The sequence below is a fragment of the Papio anubis genome, chromosome 8, assembly GCF_008728515.1.
Source record: "Papio anubis isolate 15944 chromosome 8, Panubis1.0, whole genome shotgun sequence".
NCBI classification, from domain to species: domain Eukaryota; kingdom Metazoa; phylum Chordata; class Mammalia; order Primates; family Cercopithecidae; genus Papio; species Papio anubis.
Window position 1 is genome coordinate 68,593,294 of NC_044983.1, and position 19,633 is coordinate 68,612,926.

Here is a 19,633-nt window from a genome sequence, read left to right on the forward strand (position 1 = left end):
AAGGTCAAACAGGTATATCTGCTGTTGGATGAATAGCAAATAATTTATGAAAATCATTTTATTTACATAGCCTCATGAAGCAATTATTTTCAAACGTCTCTTATTGATGAATCTCAACTCTTTTTATTCATCTTTCTGTATAAGTGGACTTGTCTTAATGCGCTAAGAGTTGACTGATGCCCACCTTTCCTATGTCTGTTAGGCCCTCTGCTGAGAACACTGCTCCAGAATGTTTAATATTAGAAAGCTTGCCTAGTCAAAGAATCCTAGACATTCCTCCCTAGAAGCATCCTCCCCAAAATCTTTTTTCTCTTCATTCTAAGGTACTTTTTTAAGTTTTAGAGAATTTTCTAGTACAACCCATGGAAAGCTTATCCTTCCATTTTTCTTAGTTCCTCTGAGCCAAAAGTCTTCAGCTAGGGAAAAAAGAAAATGCTCCTCTAAAAAACATCTTTGACTTCAGTGTTTCACAAGGAGGCAGTGTGGGGACTGAAGGCTCCCAGGATGCACTTGTGTAGCACTTCCTAAGCCTTTTCCACGAACTGCACGTAACGCAGAGAATAAACATGTGTGCCTGGAATGGTCTGGGAATGTCCCAAGCACAGAGTGCTTTTGAAGTCTTATGTTTTACACTAAAAATTCATGTAAATGCTGCATTTTACTTTATAATTTTATATATTCCATGTGTTTAAATATTTTTAAAATAATGTTTTATATTATTTACCAACTAGTAAAATGGATACTTGTATAACTTTAAATACATCTTTTGTATCCCCTGGAAAAATAGATCCCCAGTTTGAGATGTACTGCATGAATGGCAGGAACAGAGACTGGTTCCCTGAGGGCCACTGGAGGTTTCTGCTGCTGAGAGCGCTCACCCCTTGTTACAAGTGAGAATTATCTGAATGACTACAAAATAACTCAGTTCCACATATGGCTAATTTGATCTAATTTGATTCTTCTGACTCTCTTAACAACCAGCACAAATTGCCACAATATTGTTTGAGGTCAAAGATTGAGTCCAATCCTACGAGGATAGAAATGGGTGCATCAACGTGTGTCCTGAGTCAGACCACACACACAAGGATGATATGCTAAGTGGGTGCCTGGAATTGACTTGATTCATCTCTAAACATTTTTACTAGAAATTTATCTACTGTGACACAACCAGCTGCTTTCAAGCAAGCATTTGATCAAGTATTATCCTGATATAACTAGATTTGGTAACAAGGAGAATATGTGCCAAGTGTCTTCCCATTAATTTCTTCTCAAAACAGTCTCACTCTCCCATAGACACTGGCCTAGGAGAGTCAACAGTTCAACTATTTTCTCTTGAAATTTGAATAGAAAAAAAAAAAGCCATATGTATACAGAGTACTTATAGTTTCTTATCCCACAACAGCCTTTTGAATATTCAGTAAAGGACCAGCGGGGTTATACATTTTGCTCAATTTCACACCCGTCCCTGGTGAATAGAACTTGGCCTCATCCACGTCATCTGGCTTCAAGTCTGGCATTCCAATATACTACAGGAAAGTATGTTTAGTTAGGCTTGATTTTTTTTTTTTCTAACAATATCAAAAATATGTAAATAAAACTGGAGGTGTATTTATAGTCACACAGTTTCTTTAAAGCTACAGTAGATGATGCCAAATGGTAAAAACATGAGAGAACTGGCATTGACCATCTTTTGCATATATGTTTCCCAATTTGGAATTTTGACCGTAAGATATACATTCCTTGGTTAAATAATTCATTGTTCATGATATCACATGACATACTCATCAAGCAGAGGGTGGCAGAAGACACTTAATCTGAAACAAAAGCAAATAGAACTTTAGAAATACTTCTAAGTTCAAAAATATTGTCTAATTAAATTTGATAATCATTTCACTGTTCATTCATTCAAATACTAGCTGAGCATCCCGGTATGGTGCTAGGGTACAACCCCTGGCTTCATGGAGCTTACTGCCTGGCCCACTTAAAACCAAGCTGAGGATTTGGGTTACTGAAAAATGTCTTTTCTGAGGATGGAAAAACCATTCAATTATCAAGCCAGGGAAGCACACAACAGAAACAAATGAAATGACTTTCCAAAGAACTGTTTTCCTAAAAAGTAGATGGATGGCATAGTCTAATCTGTAATTATTTTAGAATCACAGTTTAGATTTCACACTTGAAATAACAAATTGTTCGTCTGAGTGAGGTTATGTGTTGTCTTTCCTTATTATCTGATACAATGAAAAATAAATTTTTATTAGATATATTGCTTGTCAAAATAGCTAATTATAGTCTGTAACAAATCACTAGAGCAAAATTTAATACTAGTGGAAAAGTCTGTTTAAAAGTTTATGTTTTAATAGTGTGTTTGATGGTTATATTATTAAAAGCAAAGCATTTTAATGCTTTTTCTTCCTATTAACTATTGGCAACATTTTAGGGATCTATCATTAATCATTGCTTAGTCCTCTAAATTCCTAAATGAAAGATTTTTAAAATTCAATATTTAAAAACTACTTAGTTTGACTCAAGGTATTTATTCTCTAGATCCATATGGATTCTGCCACTGCACTGCCCTCCCCCAAAACAGAACAAAAAAGAAGAAGAAAAAAAGAGAGAAAGTAAAAGAAAGCCCATCCCTACTAAGAAAGAGGAAAGGTCCCAACTCCAAAATCTTGGTGAACACCTCATATTATTCAGTTTAGTATTTATTGTGACGTAGTGACATAAATGCTATCCTTTAGTGGTTTCAATGACCATTTCTTCTACTTGCCTTTTTAAAACAGCCTAACTTAATTGTATAAATCCTTATTTACCATAATCTCTTCCTTGTTAAGTCTAAAAGGATTTTAACCTGTAAATACACATATAAATAAAGGGAAGTGGGGGATTGTCTTTAATAATAAGGTCACCCAAGGCCAGCCAAAGATATAAGTACAGAAAAAAAGAAGAAAGACTAAGAAAAATGTAAGGAAATTTAAATGTTTTTAAGCAGATAAATTTATATTAGGTATAGGCATGCACTTGCATAAAATTTAGACTAAATACTTATTATTTATAGGAAATTTAGAATTCAGGCCATAATTCCAATTCTACTTTCTCTCCTGAAGAAATTATTTCTTATCATCTGACAGAAATTTCCAGATTGCTGTTGATAAAATGTTTTATTCAACAATTATGTATTGAGGGTCTCCTATGTGCCCAAAATTAACTTAGGTACAGTTCATTCCCTCAAGTTTACAGTCTAGCAGAGGTTTCATATTTAAGAGGTTATATTCCCAAGTAAAATCCAATTCCAGTGGATTATAGTGAGCTAATAATAGTATGACAGTAGATTTGAGTTTGTTGTTGGAGAATGTCTATAACTCCCTTTTATTTTCCTTCAGACTCAAGTTATTTTTTTCCATTCTCTAATCTAGAATCTGAATTTCCACCACATAGGGTTTCTAAACACCCATGCTTAAAATTGCAGTAGCTGTCTGAAATCTAGTGACAATGTATTTGAATGAAGACATTTCCCACTTCAGCAGAATAGGATTCTAGCCAAAAATGACTTTGAAAATGATCATTTTTATACTCCCATAACTGTTCTGTTTGATTTTTTTAAATCCTAGGCTGTATGCTGAGCTAGATGCCACCCCAAGCTGCTGATTTTATGAAAGCCGAACGCCCATCTGAGCAATGTTTATCTTCCCTCCACGGTGGGCAATGCTGGCCAACAATATGGCTACATAGTTTTTCCTTTAACTATTTTTGCTCCATTTCAACCTAAAACAGACTTAGGATGGTATACCAAACACTTAAAATAGACTTCCAAAATCAAAACGCAGGGAAACTGACACGGAATAGTGAGGACAGAACAGAGTGGAAAGATACAGGTTCAGAGAGGATGTCAGGGGCGCTCCGCCATCCGGCTTGTTATTCCCTGTGTCGAGTGCCCTCTACTGGTCAGTCTGAGAGAAGGTGGAATTGTACAGGCCAAGAAAGGATGCCTTAAGCAGGACTTGAAAACCACCTTCAGTCCCATGCATATAGCCAAAACCTCAGTTCCAACCGAGGCATTGTTTTTTCAGTGATTACATCTCAGGTTTTTTTTTCTTTTTCCAAAATATTTGATAAAACTCTTGCTACCCTTTGCACAGCACTTTCAGAGTATTCCTACCTCCAAAATCAAAACAAAATCACAAGTGTAGCTGAATGTTTAGCAGTGACCTAGTCTACACTTGGGATACACAGTAAATGCTCTTTTGACCTTTCTGCCATTAGTGAGAAGCAAGATAAGAACTCAAAATGGTGGGTTTAAAAAAAAAATTCATGGGTCTGTAATGATAAGGCTATTTGGGTTAACTCACTCCAAAACCCAGTTTCCATTCTACTTGAAGATTACAAGTAGAGCCTGAAATACTCCTGAATTGACTCTTGAAAAAAAAGGTGGTTTTAAACTGCCCATAGACATCTGTGTGCACTGACCAGAAATTCTACTACAGCCAGATTTCTGGCCCATCTTTAAAGCAAGATGTTTCTAACATTCTTATTTGTGTATGGGTTAGGCTATGTTTTCAACCTGTAAATTATACTCACATCATAATGTTTAATGACAGGAAGATTTTTGTAAGGAACACACATACACAGAAACAAACATGTATTGCTATTACCCAAATTATGTATCCAACAAAATGTTATCACTAGAATTAATTAATAAAAATGTACATATTCTATGAAAATCTCACTAAAGAATTGGCAAAATTTTTCCTATTAATATTTAGCTCAAAACCAAAGAGAAGAGAAAAAGAAAAACCTGTAACTTACAAAACACTTACAAAAACTAGTGTGTGACACTATCTTGTCACACAATAGCCAAGTTTCAAACTTATGCAATTTTAAAGAGGTATGATATTAAACCATAAAAAATTCAGTGAATGCATAAAGAAGGTTTATTAAGCAAATATGAGGTACCATTAAACACACTGAAGCATTTTTAATAACCTTTAATTTAACTATATAGTGGCTATGTTTGCTTGCTTTTAGCACCTTGATTTCAATCTGAAGTCTTTCTCTCTGATATTGTTACTTGTGTGTTTGCTTACTTGATTTGTTTTGTTTGGAGAAGTGAGGGTAGGTGGGAGAAAGTATTTTAAAAAGAATATTATTGGGCAACTTATTAACATTACCTAGTGTACCTGGAGTACAATAGAAACCATTTGTAGACATGCCTCGGCCATCACACTCTCTTCCCCCTTTTTGTCAAGTTTTACCATTCTGGTTTGGAGACAGATCTTGTGATCAAATTTCAGATCCTGCTAATTAAGATTTTTCATTCCTCTCCTGTCTGCAGTACCCTCAGCAATCCTTCCCTAGGATTTCCCTGAGCAGAGTATATCAGGTATCAAGTCAAAAGGAAGACCAAATGAGCCATTAGCAATCACAACTTGAAGCCCAAAGACAAGAGCAACAGGAGGATGTCCCAGCAGTCAGAAAACATAGCGAGGCCTAAGGACAAAGGAAGTGTCTCTATGCGGTATAATAATGTGATCTGACCAACAAAACAAAGACATAGTGTTTTCCCCCATGATGAACAAAAAAAAATATGTACAGTATGTTTTAAACCTCTATTAAGTTCTTTAACTTCAAAGGTAAATAGCTGACTGGTGAGAAAGGTGGTCCCTAATTCACTAGTTTATCACAAGGATTTAGGCATCATCCTAAATGCAAACTCTCCATTTAATTTGTGTGTGTAACAGGTTGTTCATGTGCCTGTTTTCAGGGCAGTATACAAAAACGAAAATACCACTATTACCCTTTTTATCATTTTATTTTATTTTATTTTATGTTTGAGATGTTGCCCAGGCTGGAGTGCAGTGGCACAATCTCAGCTCACTACAACCTCCACCTCCCGGGTTCAAGCGATTCTCCTGCCTCAGCCTCCTGAGTAGCTGGGACTACAGGCACGTGCCACCACACCTAGCTGATTTTTTGTATTTTTAGTAGAGACAGGGTTTCACCATGTTAGCCAGGATGGTCTCTGTCTCTTGACCTTGTGATCCGCCCGCCTCAGCCTCCCAACTTTTATCATTTTCAATGGTAATAAACACTTCAGTCAGGGAAAACTGATATTGCTCTGGTAGTTTTTATATGGTTTTAGGCCAAAACTGCAACGGCAATTTAAGCAAAACCTTAGCAAATGATTCTAGGCATAGAGAGAAAGCCATATTGACAATATGTACTTTGCTATACATCCAATTATAAATAATTTGCATTTGGATTCTTTTTTTATATATTCTTTCATGTAAAAATCTTTTTAAGTGATCACTTGAAATTAATATTTTTTATTTTCTTATAAATACAGGTTTTTTAAAAACATAGCGTAAACAAGATGATATACAGTAAAGCACCTAGCACAATGCCTGACAAATAGGAGGTATAGATTTTCTTTTCTAAAAGTATTCCAAAAGAAAGTATTCAATCCACATTAGTATGCTAATGACTTAATCTTCTAAAATTCTTCTGTGGCTTCCTAAACAGTCAAAATTTTACGCGTGTATGTGAGTATAACTCACTGTTACATAAAGAGGGCATTTTATTTGCTAAATTATACATATTACACATATTACACATATGTATAATTACATATATTATACATGTTATATATTATATTATATAAATTATGCATATACACCCCATGTGGCTTTAAAAATACATTGACATTATTTGGACAAACAGCATTCTATTAAAACTAGGTAGTGCATTTCTTTTACATAATTGCCTTAACTTTTTAATGTTTAATAGACAAATACAAATTTCTTCTTAAGGAAGAAATTCCTTGTCCACTTCTACAATTATTTTTTAATTTTTTTAATAGAGATAGGATCTTGCTATGTTGCCCAGGCTGGTCTCGAACTCTTGGCCTCAAGCAATCCTCCTGCCTCAGCCTACCAAAGTGCTGGGATTACAGGTGTGAGCCACCACACCCAGCCCTTAAAATTATTAGGACTTCAAATGTACTATCTATTTGAGGAGTCTTTTACAGCCTCCTTGTTACCACACATTTGAATATATTTAGTCGTTTTGTGAATATTCAACAAACTGGTCCATCTTTCTGATTTACATGTTTGTACACCTAAGGATGTATTTCATAAAATAGTTCATAACCAGTTTGGTTCTAGATTTACTATAATTGGCTATCTGCTGGAATAAACTATAAAATGAGAATAAAAGCTTTCAGTGTCAAATTTTTTTCTTCATTAAATTTTGTTTTGATTATCTAAATTGTCATCTGTATAGATTTCATCAGAGATGATTTTTTTACTTTTTAAATGTCAATCTCATTGATCAAGAAAGGTAACAGAGAGAGAGGCTCATTTTCTATTCTGATTTGTTTAAAATGCCAGGTCATATACATTTACATAGGGCCCTTATTTTCTACAAGAGCAGTGGAGCTGGGTGATGGCCAAGGACTACATATAATGCAGCAAGCCTGCTGTACAGTCCTTACACTGTCTAAATGCATCTACTCAACCAAAGCAGACAGGCACTATGGAATGACGAGGGCGCAGCCAACACTAATACTAAAGACAGGCTAACTTGGAAATTCTTGCATTGAAACTGCAAAGAAATTTCCAGATACACTAAAAATTCACTTTTAGAGTATCTGCTAGCCATCATCAGTAAAAGGAAAATAATACCTTGATTTTAATGAGGTTTTATTGTTTGGTTGGTTTTCAGGTGGTTATTTGGGGTATTTCATTTGTTTGGTTGGTTTGTTGAGGGTTTTTTTGCTTATTTATTTTATGAAAACTTTAGCATAACACACTACTTAGTTTGGACTTGAATTCAACTTATGATGCTTTAAAAAAATCCATGTTCTAAATCATAATTGCATGACAGTTTAGATCTTATTACTATTTAGTTGTAGCCTAACAAATACTGTATTCCTCTGTTTTCTCAAAAAAAAGTTCCTAGTTTATGAAATAGTATTCAGATAAAGCCTTATGCTGCCCACCAGCCCACTAAATGTATTAAATACCTGTCTCTATGTAGCTTATGTAAAAACTCAATGTGGACTGTCCCATGTCTGCTGCATTTAAAAGCTCATCGTGATTCTATCATCTTGCTATGCCAATGCCTTATGTTATGGTGTCATGTATATAGGCCATGGTACAAAAGTGACTGTCAACTGCTTACTCAACATCTAGTCAGAAAAGGTCTGAGGCAGTGCAATAACGCTTTTAGTCAAACTGGCTCACTGTTGGAATCATTTACATCTGTGTGTTCTTTACCATAAATACTGAAATAGTATTTTTTAACTGTCTTTTCAGGCTTGTAATAAATATCTCTGTGTCATATCTACATAGTCAAAATACATTGAGTAATTCAGTTTAAAAGTGTTGCCTACTAACAAACTAAAGAGAAATATCTACTGATTTTCCCATGTAATTGCTTATTTTACATTGCCAATGTAGACCTGCCTCAAGTGGTGTCTTTCACCACTATCATGTGTAAAATAAAGGGAGGCTATTGTGGTGAATTTTTACCTGTCTGAAATTAGCTCTTTCACTAGTCAAAGGATGTACATACCTCAGAAGTGACGTGTCTACCGAGGTCCAGTATTCAAAAGTGTATCTTATTTTAATTTTTGGAGACAAAATTAACATATGTAGACTTTCAAAGGCCAGCATTGGTGGGGAGGAGAAAGGAAATGATGGAAAGATGGAAGGAAGGAAGGGTGATGAGGAGATGAAGGGAGAGGAAGGGGAAAGAAAAGAAAAGAAAAAAGCTAATAGAGGAAGGTAAATCTCTAAATGAGTTAAATAAGGCTTAAATGAAGTTTATATGGTTTATTCTCTAAAAGTTGATTGGCATGGAGGAGGCCGTATGTGTTTGTGTGTATGCACGTGGGCATGTCTAAAAGTCAGGAGGGGGAGCCTGAATTATCTACTGCTTTTTTGGTTAACTAGTCCTATTTTTAAATCTTTGTCTAACTCCCAAACCTTATTAATCCAACATGTAGTACTGAAATTATAAGATTATTGTTAAACTCAGGACAGCTCTGTGGAGAATCACAAAGTAATTTTATGAAAACTTACGAGAAAGTTGTTCAGTACTGTCACTAATTAACGCGCACAAAAAAAAAAAAAACTTATTGGGAATAATTATAGTGATTTCCCTGCAAAACAAATTAATATACAAGTTATTCTTTTTTCTCAAGTTGTAGAGGTTTTGATTGTTTTTATTAAGTCTCTAACATCTCCCAGGTTTAAAAATACCAAAACTATTTTTTAAACTTAAGGAATAGAGTATCAGAAATTAAACATTAAATTAATGGTTCTTAAAGTTACTATATATATGATAAGTAAAATAATTTCCTGTTTCTAAGTTATACGTGGTATTAGATTTCTAGGTACAGTTGCATGAAGCATCATTGACTTTTATTAACTTCAGTGTTTTAGAGGGTTTTCATACTAATCTATGAATGCTCTGAATGCTGCAGGGAAAAAGAAGCACAATCAGTATTTCATTTTTTATGAATTCTCAATTGAGTTATCCTATCCTGTCCACACACATAATAGCATTAGCATTTCATCTTATACCATGTTGAAATACTTTTAATACAAACTCTCAATAGAAGCTTAAGCATAAGTAGTTAAATCTTGTCTAGTCTCATTCACCTGTCTCAACATGCTTTCTTTCATTCTATTTGCATACGAAATGTTCTTATTTCAGTTTTGTAGACGGATATGAGTTAGCATACTCGTGTTTGTTCAGCTGTCCATCCTGCATCGTTACTACAATGCCTTTCTCTGCCATTTAATGGTGTTTGTATCAATGTTCCCATATCTGCTGCATTTTAACTCCATAAAAAGGAAATGTGATTTCGTATTAATAGTTTTGTTGATCAACTCAGTATTTCTGCACCAATCAGCATAACTATATGCATGTAGTAGTCTGTACAATTGTTCAACATCAAAATACTTGTTTACTTTATGTCAAAATGTCTATAAAATTGCTGGCATTGTTCTCCATTTCAGTCTGGTAGAATAAGCGAGATAGAAAATAAATGTGTAAATGAATCATCGTGTCATTTCGCTTCTCTGCATGAAGCCACTTTAACGTGAAGCATGGCACACATGCCTGCCACCCAACAACCCATGGTTTCTTGACACCTCATTACTGACTCTCTAGGCAGGCAGCTTTTGGAGGAAGTGTAGAATAAAATGACCAAATTTGGAAAAATAAATAAAAGTGCAAAGAAAAGAAAGACAGTACTCTCCTTTTCAAATGAATCCCTTTATACAGCCAACAGATGTATCATTTGGTTTATATTTTTAAAAAGTTCAGCACAAACCACTTGTTGAAATTCTGGGGTGAGATCATCAAAAAGCTTAAAGATAGTTTTGAGGTAGTCTTTCTCTGCCATTTCCTGACAGTCCTTGTTGGCTAAATCAAGTCTTAATTCCTAGGGCCAGCTCGATGGGTGTGCGACTTGTGCAGATGCATGGAAGTGCAGACATTTAAAAGGAACCCACACTTAATTTAATGCCCTATTGTCATCATCTTGAAGTTCTTAATAGTTTTAGAATGAAGGACCCTGTATTTTTATTTTGCATTAGGCCCCACAAATTATACGGCCAGTCCTGCCTGATCAGTGAGGTAATGATAAGACTTCTCATTGATTCGGTCTCCTCAAGACAAGAGGTTAACAGATAGTGAGGAAAGAGGCTTATTTATTTAACAAAGTTTTTTTTTTGTTTTTTTTTGTTTTTTTTTTTTTTGAGACAAGGTTTAGCTCTGTCGCCCAGGCTAGATAGAGTGCCGTGGTGCAATCACAGCTCATTCCAGCCTCGACCTCCCGGGCCTAAGCAATCCTCCCACCTCAGTCTCCCGAGTAGCTAGGACTACAGGCGCATGCCACCACACCTGGTTAATTTTTTGTTTTTGTTTATGTTTTTGATTTGCTTGGTAGAGACAGGGTTTTGCCAAGTTGCCCAGACTGGTCTCAAACTTCTGGGCTCAAGCAATCTGCCTACCTTGGCCTCCCAAGGTGCTGGGATTACAGGCGTGAGCTACCGCACCTGGCCCAAAAAACTCTGATACAGCACTTACAATGTGCCAAGTCCTATACGTTCATTTGTTCATTCATTCTTCTTAATACTAGTACTATTTTCATCCCCATTTTATAGAAGAGGAAGTCAAGGTACAGAGAAGTTATATAGCATGCCCAACGTTACACAGCTAATAATGCCAGGATTTGAACCCAGGCATCCTGGCTACAGAATTTTGGGCACCTGACCATTGAAGCTGTGCTAGTTCTTGCTTTGCTGTGATGCCTTTTCATCAAAAAAAATTTATCATTTTGTTTGTTAACAGAGCACTGCGGCTATACATTACATTCTTTACCTTGAAGGCCTTTGCATAATACTATAAAAATTTTAAGGATGACTCCTTCTGAAAAATTGCAGTTCTCCACAGCAACTGTTCCCCACTCCCGTTGCCAAAGACACTTGCCTGAGTTAACAAGAGATGTCTATAAATATTGAGTAAAATATTGCCGGTGTATCTGTGCCCCAACATGGATGTGAGTGCAGAATGCCTGGTCTCTCTAAGTCAACTCTTACACCGATGACATAGAGGAGAGAAGTGACAAGGAGAAGGGGCTGTCTGTAGGCTCGATGACACATTCCTCCATTTGCTCCCTCTGCCTTTCTGGTTCAGATATCACCATGCAGCTTCCTGAAATTAGAAGGGCCAGAATGCACGAACAATTGACACTCTGGTGTCATTTCGTTTAAAAGAGGAAGAAACATATAAAAGATGCATTTTGATGGACATAAGAGGTTGGCACTTGTAATGCAGGGTAACTTGGTCCCGTATTCTGAGAATTAGACAAGAAGCAGTGTGCTCCATGCTCATTCAGTCTGCAGGAGCCCTTCTACTTTGGGCCAATGCTCAAGGTCAGAGCCATAGATGAGGAAAGGATACTTAAAATGTCTGCCTTACCCACACCATTCAGGCTTGACTGCACCCCACCCCCTCCCCCAGGAGCAGCTGTTCCAGTCAAAAGCTTGTTAGGATTCTTTGGTCATCCCAGAGGGCAGGCAGTCTTCAGGGGAAGGGCACTCTGTCCACATAAGGAAATATAAATCCTCTCCCACTTCGGTTTCTCCCTTCTATTCACCATGCTCATCTCCTGATTCCTTCCTTTTGAAAGATCAGGAGAAACAGACTAACTGAAAATAACTAGGAGAAGTTGGGGAGGAGTCATCTACTCGTAGAATCCATCTGAACTAAGAAAAATGGAATTAAAACAGATCTTCCCTCTGTTGACCTGGCTGAATGTGAAATTCCCATCCCAAGGCATGGTCCCTTCTCTCTGCTCCAGTCGCCCTCTTCACCCTCTTCCCTCAGCCCTAGAAAAACAAATCCTACAGTGCACAATTTGGGCCACAAAAAAGATTAAGGTGGGAGGGGGAATAAGAGCATGGCATCTACTCTAAGAGAACTAAAAAAAGAAATTTTTTCTTCCTTTTCCACCTTCTTCCATATTCAATCTCATGTAAACAGATGGGTTTAACAGTGTGACTCAGACGGCTGCAGAATAGCAGAGAAAACGCTGGAGCCAAAACTGAGCATATTCAGCCCCAGGGTTTTCATTTCTCAGCCCTTAGGACTCCTCTGGCAGTCTTCTAAGAACTAAAGTTTATCCAAGTCCCCCAGCAACGACTTTAGAGCACCGCTGGCAAAGTGGTCAATGACTCTGATCAGAGCTAAATGTTGCATGAATGTCTCTGATTGGTTGGAACATGGTGACAGCTCACATGACTTTGAACATTATTATTCTTCACATAAGAAACCAGTGTGATACCAGGAAGTGTCAGTGCAGAGCGTGAAATAGCCAAACTCATCACAGTATTCAAGGTTGTCACAAAACATAGGGTTTACTTCTGGCCTCTATAACTCGCAAATACCCTGGATGAACTTAAAGCATCTCCAGAAGAGAGTCATGGTGGCCCCTCTGCCAAACTGAAGAAAGCAGCAAAGGAGAAACAGAGAAGGTGGACCTGAGAAATAGCAATATGTTCAAGAACAAATTTTTTTTAAGTATACCACCAGACTAGGTGACAGGAATATCAGTCATACAATAACTTATGTTTTCTTGAGTGATTTTTTAAAGGTAGTCAACATTCAATTATTCAACACACATTTTGTTCTTCTCTGTTAGACACCATGCTAAATACTAGGGACACAAGACTAATAAGATGAGGTCCCTCCCCTCAAAGAGCTTATAGTCATCATTGCAGGGATGGCAGACAGTTGATGCAATGTGGCCATTCCTTTCCCGCCCCCTTCTCTCACTCATGTCAGCCATTAATCATGTGTTCCTTGCCACTGACCCAGGATGTAACCTCAGGATACAACACCCAAATCAACCACTACCAGGCAGTCAGAGCTGCTAATCCCAAAACTATTCAGTGTTTTTTCTATCACCAGATAGACCAAAAACATGATGTCTCCCTTCATAATATTACAATCATTACTATTATGGCAGTTAACGTTCTTTGAAAGCCCATTATATGCCAGACACTGTTCTAAGAGCTTTATAGGCACTCCTATCTCTTTCAATCCCGTGTCTCTAAGTGGTTGGTTAACAGAAATCTTATGTGGTCCTCACTGAAGTCTCATTTAAAGGAAATGGGAATAAACTCCAGTCTGAGGAAATTAGATGTCCTTCAGACAAATTTTGCACAAGTGATGGATGTTTCACATTAGCGATAACGAGAGAGCTGGTGAGATCTTCTTCCCAGGATGTCTTCAGAATTAGGATAGATTCTCTCCCAGCTGTAATGAGAAGTGCAAACCTGTCGGAATGAAGAAGGACAAACCAGATGACCTTTCTGTGTTCTTTTCATTTCCAAGATTTTATAATTTGTGGTGCTCCAGAATCGAATTTATGTTTTGCTAAAGTCTATGGTAAATTGGATTCATTAAATTGTCTCCATATCCACTTAGCACAGATGACAAATCAGTAATGGGGGGAGACAAGCAATTTACGATAATATATTTTTAAACCTCTGTTGGTTGAATATCTACATTTTTGTGCTGAAGCACAAATCTTGCTTACAGAATTACTCTCAAATGTACCTCAAACCAAATGCTAGACGTGATGCAAAGGTTAAGGCCTGAAAACTCAAGCAAACAAATTACTGTAAGTTGTGTGAATAAATTAATTTGTGCTGAAATACCTTATGTTAGGATGAGTGTGATTTCATGAACATACATTACTGGTAGACACAAACTGATTCTGAAAACCCAATGATTTAAAGAAGAAATAAAAACAATGAAAAACATTAGACAATATTTTTCTATTTTAAGATTCAATTTTTTCTAGCCAGAATTCATTAAAAAACATAATTTATGTTGCATCTGATTTCAACAAGAAATTGCCTTATATTGCTTATTATAAAGTCATTTCCCAAAGAAGCTAGAGCTTTAAATTAGAAAATACCATTTTGTTTTTCAGCTGTAAACAATGGCATTCTAACAGTTATATTCCATCACATAGGACCATCTAGTTTTATCTAATCTTAAATCCATTGTCTGTAGGGTAAAGTCTAACCTATGGTCCCTAACCCCAACATTACCCAGAATAAAGACAATATAGACCTTCTCTTTTTTTTTTTTTTTTTTTTTCTGAGTCCCGATCTGTCACCCAGGCTGGAGTGCAGTGGCGCAATCTCAGCTTGCTGCAACTTCTGCCTCCTGGGTTCAAGCAATTCTCCTGCTTCAGCTTCCCTAGTAGCTGGGATTACAGGTGTGCCACCACGCCTGGCCAATTTTTATATTTTTAGTAGAGATGGGGTTTCACCGTGTTGGCCAGGCTGGTCTCAAACTCCTGACCTCAGGTGATCTGCCCACCTTGGCCTTCCAAAGTACTGGGATTATAGCTATGAGCCACTGTGCCCGGCCAACATAGACCTTTTCAAACAAACTAGAATTCCAATTTCCGGTGACTAACTTAGGGAAAGAACAAAGCACATGCCAGGGCAATGAAGGGAAACAAAAGCACACAAGAAAAAGGAGAAACTGGAAAAGCAATTTACAAATTACCAAGATAATTATCAAATCAGGAAACACAAAGAAAAGACACGAAGGTGTCTGCCTTTTTGTTCCTTTATTTTCCTTTTGCACATTTTGGAAAAGCCACAAGGGAAGAGAAAGTCTAGCATATCATGAGCCCTAAGCATTGCCTCCTTTTAGAGACCTCATCCAGATACCAGAGGTCTGCCAACAACATCAATTGGATGCTTCTCCTTCAAGGGTGCAAGCCTTTCTGTGGCCCCATGGATGGTGATCACATCACTGGGTGTGGTGCAAAGAGAGGGATGGAGGACCTGGGGCAGTCAGAAAGAGCATCACCAAGGCAACTCCAGTGCACCTCACCAGAGAAGCTTGTCACTGTTGAAGGCAGAAGCCAAGCCATAGTGAACACTCAACTCCTGGCCATCCTAGCCATGTTGTGCTCTATCGCATCCTCTGCTTTATTTTCCCTCATAGCTTATCATACTGTGAAATCTTCTTTTTCACTGCTCGTGTTTTGTTTTGTTTTGTTTGAGGGTTTGTTGTTGTTGTTGTTGTTGTTTCCGAGACAAGGTCTCCCTCTATTGCCCAGGCTGGAGTGCAGTGGTATGATGACAGCTCACTGCAGCCTCAACTTCCCAGGCTCAAGCAATCTGCCTGCCTCAGCCTCCCAAGTAGCTGGGACGACAGGCACACATGACTGTGCCCGGCTAATTTATTATATTTGATATTTTGTAGAGACAGGGTCTCAGTGTGTGGCCCAGGTTAGTCTTGAACTCCTGGGCTCAAGTGATCCTCTCACTTCAGCCCACCAAAATGCTGGGATTATAGGCATGAGCCACCACACTTGGCCTCCTACTCTGATATTTTCTTATGTTTATTTATTTGCTTTATTTATTTGTAGTTTGTTTTCTACTCCCACCACCTCATCCTATCAGAATAAGCATTTTATGCAGCAGAGCCTAGTCAGCCTGTTCATCTCCATAGTTCTAGCACCGGAATAGTGCCCAATAAATATTTATGAAATGAAAAAGTGGGCAAATGAGGGTAGAAAAATGAAAAGGAGATACTGATATCCCAAAAAGATGAAAGCAGGAATAGATCCAATGAAGTCAAGGCAAATGCATCCTGTTGCATGCAATAAATACACAAACTTTATCAATTTTTTTAAAATGTAATTAAGAAAAAGAAAATGAATAGCATGGATGCATCTCAAAAGCAGTATGCTAAATAGAAAAGCTTTACACACTCACATACACACACATACAGACACACGAACACACAGAGAGAGAGAGCGAGAGAGAGAGAGACAGAGACAGAGAGAGAGAGAGAGAGAGAGAGAGAGAGAGAGGGAACCGGGACATCCCTTGTTAGGAGGTACATGAGATGAATTATGTCTTAAACAAAGCATACCAGGCTGAGCTCCTTACACTATGCAAGGTCTTGTGGAAAAAACAAAGGAGAAATAGAAGCAACCTCTGCCCTCAAGGAAGCTATATCCTGTAAATTACTATCTATAAATAGAGACAAAGAAAAATAAATGCCGGGACCAAAGTGCAAGCAGAGTACAGTAGCACAGCGGAGGATGTAGAAATGAGGTGTGGAGACCTCAGAGGGGTTCACCAAGGAAGCAACATACGTGTTGAAGGGCTTTGGGGAGCTAAAAAAGGAAAGGGCACCATGATTAAAAATAAGAAAGTGACCAGTGTGTTCCAGAAGCAGCAAATACTTCACAGAATGCATAAAGATACTGTATTAGTCAGGGTTATCCAGAGATAGGACCAGCAGGATAGATAAAGATATAGAGTTGACATATGAGAGGGGATTTATTAGAATTGGCTCATGTTGTCAGGGAGATGAGAAATCTCACAACAGGCTATCTGCAAACTGGAGCCCTTGGGATACTCATAACCTGGCTCAGTCCAAATCCAAAAGCCCCAGCAACAGGGATGCCAGTGATATAATTCTCAGTCTGAGGCCAAAAGCCTGAGACCCTGGAGGGAGTGGTGGGGGTGCTGATGTGAGACTTGGGGTCCAAAGCCTGAAGAACCTAGAGTTCTGATGTCCAAGGACAGAAGAAGAGAGAGGAAATATCTCAGCTCCAGAAGAGAAACAGGAAATCGCCTCTCTTCTGACTGTTCTTTCAGGCCCGCAGTTGATTGGATGGTGCCAGCTCACACTGACAGGGGATATTCCCCACTCAGTCCACCAACTCACATGCCAGTCTCCTCTGGAAACACCCTCACAGGGATACCCAGAAGTAATGCCTTACCAGTTCTCTAGATTTTCCTTAACTCAGTCAAGTTGACACCTAAAATTAACCATTACAGGTATAGAGTGGCTTGAGGTTACAGGACCTTGAAAGTTATGCTAAGGAATTCCACCTTTACACAGTAAAGAATGAGATTTCTTGAGGAAGAGAGTGTCATAGGAAGCGAATAGGGCATTCGAGCAAACGGGACAAACTTGACAGGGGGAAAAGTTACCTAGCACTTACTTGTCATGCGGTAAAAAATATGCTAGGAGCTTGACGTGCCTAATCTTATATAATAGTCACAAGGGCACATGAGTAAGGAAGGCACTCCTGATACCCATTTTATAGTATAGAAATTGAAGCTTAGAAACTGAGTTTTTGGAAGCAAAAACACTATTCTAATAATTTAGATAAGAAATAATGAGGGTCTGAACTAGGACAGAATAAGGCCCAAGAGTAATGAAAAGAATGAATGGTATTTTAGAGCATTGGCATTTTATATGCATTGTGATCCATTATTTCCATTAGCACACTTTGTATTACAAGTGACCAAAAAAAAAGCTCACATTTGCTTAAATAATAAAAGGAACTTATTGGTTCAAGAGCTGAAAACTCCAGTGCCAGTAATAATTTCAAGTGTGGTCTGTTCGGCCACCCAAACTATGACACCAGTGACCCAAATGCAGTTGGTCCCACTGCTCTACCACCTTTGGGGTCAGAGTTATCTGCAATCACCTCGTGGTGCTTTGGCAGCTCTAAGCTCTCCCCTCCTCACTAAATACAGCTGCCTGAGTTTCTGGATTCCTATAACATTGTGGCTCTCTTTAAGCAAAAGAATAAGAAGAACAAAATCAGATATAAAGGAAAATAACTTTTAGAATGCAAAAAGAAATCATACGAAACTACAAATTTTAAAAGCTGACAAGGCTGGGTACAGTGGCTCATGCCTGAATCCCAGCACTTTGGGATGTCAAATCAGGCAGATAGCTTGAGCTCAGGAGTTTGCAACTAGCCTGGGCAATATGGCAAAACCCCATCTCTACTAAAAATACAAATAATTAGCCAGGCATGGTGGTGTGCACCTTTAGTCCCAGCTACTTGGGAAGCTGAGGTGGGAGAATCACCTGAGCCTAGGAGGTCAATGCTGCAGTGAGCCAAGATCATGTCTCTGCACTCCAGCCTGGGCAGCCAGAGTGAGACCCTGTCTCAAAAAAAAAAAAAAAAAACTGACAAATACCAAAACATTACATGACAAAATTAGCATCATACTTTATTAGTAGTAGTAATACTAACTACTAGTAGTTAACTTCCTGATACAACTCTAGAATATTTTCTTTCTATATTTTTGGCTAAAATAACTTTGAACACTTCTTCATATTACGATTTTGTGACATTTCCTATGGAGAATTATAATTCAATTTTTCCTCTATTGTGGTGGATAAATATTTTTATTATTATTTCCAGTTTATAAAAGGGTTTTATCCCCTACTGTTTTACAACTAGTTTTCGGCAGTACTGCTTCTGCCACTTCCTCCAGAGCTTCCTGCTCACGTTGTGCTCTGTATGAAAGTTCAGTCACTAGATCTTGCTGGCCGTGGCCTCCCCTGCTCAGTCCTGAAGCAGCTGGCCCCAGTCCACCCTGCTCTTGGTTCCCACACATACACCTGAGCAGGGAGTAGAGCAGCCTTTTGTTCAGTAACTTCTCTTGGTGTCAAAGACGGGATCTGGATGCTTCATGAAGTCAAGCAGGGACTGAGTGAATGAGGTCTGTTGCTAGACTCAGGGCCACCACCAGGTCTGTAGTAATGCTGTGAAACACTCCCCCAAATCTTAGTGGCTAAAATTACAAATATATATTTTTTCACTCGCAGGTTCACAGGTGAAATGGGATGGCTGTGACTCGGGAGTGGGTCTAGATTTGGACTGGCTCCACATCTCATTCTGGGATGCATGGCTACCGAGGGCTTGTCATTCCCATGGTGGATGGCAGAAGTGAAAGAGGCTAGCCAAACCATGCAAGTGTATGTAAAACCTCAGATTGGACATTATATTTGCTCAATTACCACGGGTGAAGGCAACATATGACCAAGCCAAAAGTCAGTTGAGAAGGTAGGTATACTTTGCCCAGGTGGATCATGGCAAAAGCAGAGAGGGAAGGAAGAATCATGAACCAAAATCATCATCCACCAGCCTCTTTGTCACAAATGATTCATTTGTATCCAGGAAGGAAAATACCCTCACCCCTCACCAAGACACACCAAAAGTCTCATCTAATCATTGCATCAGGTCCATAATCTCATGAATGTA